Here is an 8,181-nt window from a genome sequence, read left to right on the forward strand (position 1 = left end):
TTTATTTTCGGATGAACAGTAAAGGTTTTTATTTTTGGATGAATAGTAAAATTTCCAGGTTGTTTGGTTATTTCTTTCGATTTTTGGATTTGTAGCATTTATGAACTCTAAAGTTCATTTCTTTTGTGTTTGATTCAATTTTTGAGGTTTGGATCTAAATGATTTGAGTTCAAAAATCGACAGAAAAAATAATTATCTTTTTTTTGGGATTTTTTGATTTGTCGTCAATCTCCAAAACTCCTCGTCGGAGTTGATTCAGCGGCGGCGGTTTCAGATTAAACCCTCAAGGGGTTCGTGCGCGTGAAAACGTGCGAAAATTAAGGAGGTGGTTACCTCAATTTAAGGAGGTGGTTACCTCAAATTAAGGAGATGGTTACATCAAATTAAGGAGGTGGTTACCTCAATTTAAGGAGGTGGTTACCTCAAATTAAGGAGGTGGTTACCTCAATTTAAGGAGGTGGTTACCTCAATTTTTTGGAAAGGCTTGAAAGCTTCAAACGAACCATGCGTTCGTTCTCAAACGAACCCACGTTCGTTCTCTAATGAAACATGCGTTCGTCAAACGCTGCGTTCGTTGACGCTGCGTTCGTTCTCAAACGAACATTGCGTTCAAACGAACATTGCGTTCATTCGTTCATTGCGTTCAAGTCGAACATTGCGTTCATTCTCAGGTCGAACATCGCATTTGTTTTCAGATGAACATTGCGTTCGTGCTCAAGTTGAACATTGCGTTCATTCTCAGGTCGAACATCGCGTTCGTTTTTCAAACGAACCTCGCGTTCGTTCTCAAGTTGAACCCTGCGTTCATTTTTCAAACGAACCTCGCGTTCGTTCTCAAGTTGAACATAACGAACCTCGCGTTCATTCTCAAGTTGAACATCACGTTCATTTTCAGACGAACCTCGAGTTCGTGCTTAAGTGAGTCTCGTACTCAATACAGTCGAAACCTGCATTCGTCGAAACCTGCGTTCGTCGAAATATGCGTTCGTCGAAATCTGTGTTCGTCGAAACCTACGGCGAGCCTCGTGCTCAGTCAAACGAACCTTGCGTTCGTTCCAAAACGAGCCCTGCGTTTGTTCCAAAATGAGCCTTGCGTTCATTCTGGTGTCCCTTTTTAAACATTAGGCCTTGACTTGAGAAATTTATTAAGAATTTGGACCTGTATTTAATTATCAGGTATAAGCTCCTTAAGCTCGTTTTGGGCACAAGGATTAATTGAATTTATCAATTAAATCCTATTTGTTGGTCATAATTCATTATGGGCCCATAATTAAGCTATGGAAATTCAGTTGATTTAGATTAAATTATTTAATTTAAATTAAATTTGGTAGTGAATCAATTAGTTATTTCAAATAATATGACACTAAGGTATTAAAGTTGTCTTTCATTCTAAATGATCGATTGAAACAAGAAGTTGCCAAAGTAACCTCTCTTGTGTAGATTGTTCATGAGGGATGTTAGATGTTTGTGTGTATGTTTTCGTGTAAATATTTAATCGGCCCAAAGGAAGGTTATTATTTATTTTTAGATTGCATACGCATCTGTGATGATAAATACGTGACGATTATAAGGTTTACATGTGGATAATGAATCGATCCAAAGATAGTTTCATTATTTGACATGCGTTATTGTCAGTATTTGATCATTGCAACAAGGTATCACTTGCAATTAATATTATTGTCCAAAGACTTGATATTAATGTTGTACCAGATATCTTGAGATGGGATTTATCATTATTTGAATTTTATTGATCACTAATTAAGGTTAAAAATCTTTTGTTTATTTCAGCTAATGCATCTGCTGCAACAATTTCTGCTAACATCAACTTAATTCCCATGCTCAATGGGACTAATTTCAAGGTTTGGAAAGAGAACATTTTAATTGTTCTTGGCTGCATGGATTTAGACTTTGCATTAAGAACTGAACAACCTCAACCTCTCAATGCGGATAGCACTCCTGATGCAAAGAAGGAGTATGAGAAATTAGAGCGTTCAAATCGCATGAGTCTAATGATCATTAAGCGAGGCATTCCGGAAGCCTTCAGGGGCATAGAATCCGAAGGGATTACTAAGGCTAAAGATTTCCTTAGATTTCCTTGCCGAAATTGAGAAACGTTTTGCGAAAAAACGATAAGGTAACAAGCACACTTTTAGCTCGCTTGATTTCAATGAAATATAAGGGCAAATGAAATATCAGGGAGTACATTATGGAAATGTCTCATATTACTTCAAAGCTTAAGGTACTTAAACTTGATCTTTGTGATAAGTTATTGGTACATCTGGTTTTGTTGTCTCTTCCTGCACAATTCAATCAGTTTAAGGTCAGTTATAACTGTCAAAAGGAGAAATGGAATCTAAATGAGCTCATTTCATACTATGTGCAAGAAGAAGACAGGTTGAAGCAAGATAAGACTGAAAGTGCTCATTTGGCCTATGCCTCTAAGGATAAGGGCAAGAAAAGAAAGAATGATAATGAAGCTGCTAAGGGTCCAGTTCAGAAGAAACAACATAAGGATAATCAGTGTTGTTTCTTCTGTAACAAACCTGGACACGTTAAGAAGGATTGTACAAAATATCATGCCTGGCGTGATAATAAGGGGTTGCCTGAGCTACCGAAAGCCAAGTGATGTTGAAAGACACATCTTTGTGGGCGACGGACAATCGGTAGATGTGGAAGCAATAGGGCACTTTAGGTTGCTGTTAGGAACTGGTTCATATTTGGTTTTAAAAGATACTTTTGTAGTACCGTCTTTTAGACGGAATTTGATTTCAGTTTCTGTATTGGACAAATCAGGTTACTCTTGTTCATTTGGAAACAATCAATTTAATTTATCTTTTAATTCAATTATTGTAGGAACTGGTTACTTGAGTACTTGTGACAACCTATATTTGCTATGGTTTCCTACCTTTATCTCCGCATTGGTAGTCCAACCATCTAAGCTCCTCATGACTCTTATCTATGTACACAGGCATCATAGATATTGACTGCAGATAAATATTAGGCTGTTTATTGTCTAATCTTCAGTAAGTGTTGATGTATGCTTCGCCATCCTACCACCCCCTTGTTGAACACCAAATGTGAAATTTGTTGTTTGAGAACCTGCAAAAATAAAATATTTACAAATAGTCTTACTTTTAGTTACGAAAGGTAAATGCTTTTATAAAAGGCCCTAGTGAAAGAAAAAAAACTCACCATAGGTGGAGTTCTGGATGCCAAAGTCTCATGACGTAGTTCCAAATCTTTTACTACCAAAAGATGGTGTAGATGAACCAAACGAAGTCGACGATCCAGCTAAAGTAGGGCCAGTCATCGTAAATGATGGAGAAGTTGAAGTTCCAAAGAGAGAGGTACTTTGTGCACCGAAAGCTGGTGTACTTGTCGAAAACCCAAATGATGTTCCAGATGTACCAAATAATGAAGTTGTTGTAGACCCAAATGCTGAAGTATGTAGGATCTGAAATAGATACACTTGAACACTAGAGGGGGGGTGAATAGTGTTCTTTTAAAATTATTGCAAAGTAGATAATAAATTGCAAAGAAAAATGGCAATCTCAGAAATTTGCAAACACAAACACAAGGATTTTATACTGGTTCCACCAATCCGGTGTACATCCAGTCCCCAAGCAAATCCCGCTTGAGAGTTTCCACTATGATTTTGAATAAACTTATAAAATCAAACGCAAACCTGACCAATTTGCAAGTCCCTGCAAATTGCAACACCAATTGACAAACTCCTTGCCAATTTGAACCCCAATCTCTAAGCCAAGAGATTAACCCTCTCACAACCGAGAGAAAACTTGTTGTAACAAGAACACAATGATCCTATAAGCCTTGAATGTGTATTGAAGTGCAGCAGTGGCTTAGGATACTTTTAATCTCTGTAAAATTGCCTAATGATTTGTTTTTGATGAAAGTATATAGGCAATTTCTGAAACTCCTCTTTTTCAGAAAATCAGAATATTTTTCACTTGAAAAATTGCACAAAGATTAAAGCTTATGGGTATGTATGCCTATGCAATTTTTCTGAACAAATAACCTATATATAGCCCTTGAAAAGACAAGTTTTTAAAGTTTAAAAACGGCTAAAAATTGTCAGAAATTCAAATTCTAAAAACTGGAAAACTGTCTCTTGTAGTCGACTACTGTAGTCATTAGTCGACTACACTGAGTTCAAACAGACTCTGTGTTTTCGAAAAGTGTTCTCAGTAGTCATTGGTCGACTAAACTAAAATTTGACAGAAACTTGAAAACTGATATTTTCCTTCAGTAGTCGACTACTGTAGTCATTAGTCGACTACACTGAGTTCAAACAGACTCTGTGTTTTCGGAAAGTGTTCTCAGTAGTCGACTATAATGTTCATTAGTCGACTATACTGTAAAAATACAGAAACTTATGTTTCTGTCAAACACCTCATTAGTCGACTATAATTTCTATTAGTCGACTATACTGTAAATTGACAGAAACATGTATTTGAGTTCTATACATGAGTAGTCGACTACTATTCTAATTAGTCGACTACTAAGGTCAAAAATTCAGTAAAAAAAAAAGAGTTTTTATAATTAAGTTTTAACTACTATTCTAATGGTTAACATAGGGGATTTCTATAGTTAACCAACACACTAAGCCTGTGTTGTGTGTGTGTGTGTGTGTGATCAAGGCTTGTACAAATATTCTAAGTAAAGAAAAATTCAAATACATTATCTTTTGTTCTTCATTTTCTTCACTTCAAAATGCCTTGATATCCACTTGCACTTTTACATATTCTGATATTGAAATCTGCATATGAAAGTTAGTGCACACACAATATAGATTGTTATCATCAAAACACTATCATGGAGATATAATATTCAACATTCTCCCCCTTTTTGATGATAACAAATAATTTATGCATCATATTAAAACTTAAAAACATATAATACTTACTCCCCCTGCATATATGCAAAGTTTTTAACATTCATAATAAAAAATTACATTCATAATAAGAAATATAAAACTTAACTATTTCTCCCCCTTTGTTATCAACAAAAAGAAGAAGAACCTAAACATAACATAATTTCGTCAACATGAGTTAACACTTCAAACAAATCATCAAGGTTATGAACATAGTCCATAACTTCACCCATCCATATTGGTAGGCAAAGACTTGCCATAAAGACCACAAGGGTGTCTCGGCCAGGCCGAGACACCCCAAGGGTGTCTCGGCCAGGCCGAGACACCCCAAGGGGTGTCCTCACCTTTTACCACCCCCCCTCTTGGTTTCCTATAAATAGGCCCCTTAGGCCTTCATTTCAAGGGGCTCCTGATTTTTGGTGGCTTTTGGTGTTGGTTAATTTCAGGTCTTGAGCTTCTGCCTTGAGATCTGAAATTTAAGAGAGCCTAGGCGAAGCCCTGCCGGAGCGAGGAGTGAGCGAGCCGTCTACAGCAAAGGAGGAGTCTTTTTCTTCTTTCCCCTTCTCTTTTCCTTAGTGTTGCCCCTTAGCGGTGATACTAAGTAGAGCGAATATCTCGATTATCCGAGATAGGAGCTGTAAACTTCTAGATCTCACGCAGATCGACGAAGTTCTGCTTCTATATCCCTTCGCGGATAGACGAAGCTAAGCCCGATTTTCTTGGAACGGATCTGATCTACCGGTGGTCCACGGATATTGACATCCCCGTCACAGGCTAAAGACCCACGCAAGCAAGACCGCACCAAAACGGGATCTTGTGTTTATTTTCAGAAAAGTTGTAATCTTTGTTTTATTGCACAAGTAGGTCTTATAAAAAGACCGACTTTTTTTATTCGATTATTGTTGTAACGACTGAAGTTGTAACAGATTCGAAAAGCAATGAAAACAGCAACTTTCTCCGAAAACAGTTGGTAGGAACCAAAGCCGAGACCCAATCATCAGTTCCTGTGTCTCAACCTCTCACCCCTTTAGACCCGATGATGATAGAAGTTATTGTCACCACCAAGGTTAGTCCCGTCGTAACAACTGTGAGACCAACCAAAGAAGTTGGTACATCGATAGCTATTGTATCCAGAATGCCTCCGTTCATTCATGAAGTTGAAAGGGTGGGAACGGGCGCAGAACATCAAACAGATGTAGCCTCGCCTAAAGCTAGAGAATATTCTATTGTGGACTCGGTATATTTCGCTCGCCACTGCTTTTGGATTCTAAGTCTCAAATATTCATTCAACCTTTCTTTCATGCACTTACTTTCTTTTGTCTTTACTGTAGCACCTTCTTCGTTAATGCTTGAGTCCATTAGGGCTCTAATATATGATGAAGATCTGGAAAAGACCTTTATCTGCCTAGATATTCAAAGTTTTGTCTATTTCCTGAACCTTATGATCGATCGAATCCTTCATAAAGGATCGTCTTTTGATGGCTTTAAGAAGTCACTCTATCAACATATATCGGGAATTAGAGAAGATGGATATCCTGAATTGGCCGATTTGATTGAAGAATACCTGGTTCAGTTGAAGCAACAGGTCGAAACCCGAAGGATCTTCAGAATAATGGCGTTTCTTCATATGAATTGGCCCAAATAGATCTAAGACTGCAAGCATGGCATGATTCACAAAAATCGGCTGAGCTCGAGCTTAAAAAGTTAAGAGACCCTGTAACCCAGATGAGATTGGATATTACCAAGAAGGTGCAGGCTAAGGTCGATTTACTCCAATCTTTAGAATTACGTCGAGCCCATATAGCCCGCTTGGAAAAGGAGCTTGTAGAGGCCAGAGATGCTGAGGATATCCTAGAGCTTGATTTGGCTGAAACTGAACGTATTGAAACAGATTTATTCAGATAGCTGGAGCTTCAAGATAAAAGGCTCACAGAGACAGAACAAGAAGTTCTCCAGGCTCAGAACACCAGCGAGGAATCATAAGGAGCTAATTTGAAAGCTGAACGCAGAGGCACTTTAAAAACTCAAAGGACAAATTTGTAATTATAAGTTATGTGTAGATTAAGAACATTTCTCTTGTAAAAGACACTTTTTTTTTGCATAGGAACCTATTTTTTATTTATTTTCAAGTTTTTCTTATGAATAAAGTGAACTCCTTTGTTTATTAAAATTTTATTATGATTACTCATTCTTGTTTAGAATAAATAAACATAATATTCATAGGATTTTTTGCAAACCCTCAGCCATCAACGGATTTGATGTGCCTTTACGGACTACCGTTTGAGTCGGGCTAGTATATAAATTATCTAGATCCATTTCACATATTACGTTAAGCTAAAAGAATTAAACTCTCTTAGGCTTTATACTATAATGTTGAATATGTAGACTACATGTGTTAGATGTAGACTTATCTAAGAGATCGAGATAGTGTCCCCCATGCATAAAAGGCATGAATTCGAAGGTATTGAAAATTTGTCTCTTCTCTTGGCACAAAGACGAACCCGATACCGAAAAGAAAGAATTTTATATTCTATCTCATGGTCTCTTTTTTGTTAGAGAGATAAACCCGGTACCAGAGAGGAAGAATTTTATATTCTATCTCCTGGTCTCTTTTTTGTTGGTAGAGATGAACCCGGGGTCAGACAGGAAGAATTTTATATTCTATCTCCTGATCTCTTTTTTGTTAGTGGAGATGAACCTGGTGCCAGAGAGGATGAATCTTATATTCTATCTCCTGGTGCAAAAGAAACTCAAAGTGGGATCTCCACTTCGAGAAACCTAAAGGTGAAACTAAGAGTGGGATCTCCACTTTGAGAATCAAAAATATTTGGATAACCCTAACTTCTATAGGATTGGTTACCCAGTTTGAAGATGATTTTTTTTTTGTTCATCGAAATAAAATTCTGACTTTAGCAAGGGCTGTAGACATTTGACTAAAGAGGAATTTATGGAATCCTTTCATTTATCGAAAGGAAGATCTGGTTCTGGAAATGGACCTCTCGTTCATGGAAGGAATTAATAGGGGGTTTTTTGGCTTTGGTCCTAACTGTAGGAAGGTTTGACCAAGTGGGAGCTGAGACAATTCTACATTTTATAGGCTTGATTGTTCAGATTGGGTTGAGGCCTCTTCGTTTATCGAAAGGTGACCTCGATTTTGAAAGTGGACCTCTCGTTCATGGAAGGAATCAAGAGGAGATTTTGGCTTTGGTCCTAACTGTAGGAAGGTTTGACCAAGAAACAACGGTAGTGAAGATACAAATAACGATAGGAATGTTGACTTGTATAAATCA

Source organism: Asparagus officinalis, unplaced genomic scaffold (genome assembly GCF_001876935.1).
Source record: "Asparagus officinalis unplaced genomic scaffold, Aspof.V1 AsparagusV1_Un38, whole genome shotgun sequence".
Taxonomy (NCBI): Eukaryota; Viridiplantae; Streptophyta; class Magnoliopsida; order Asparagales; family Asparagaceae; genus Asparagus; species Asparagus officinalis.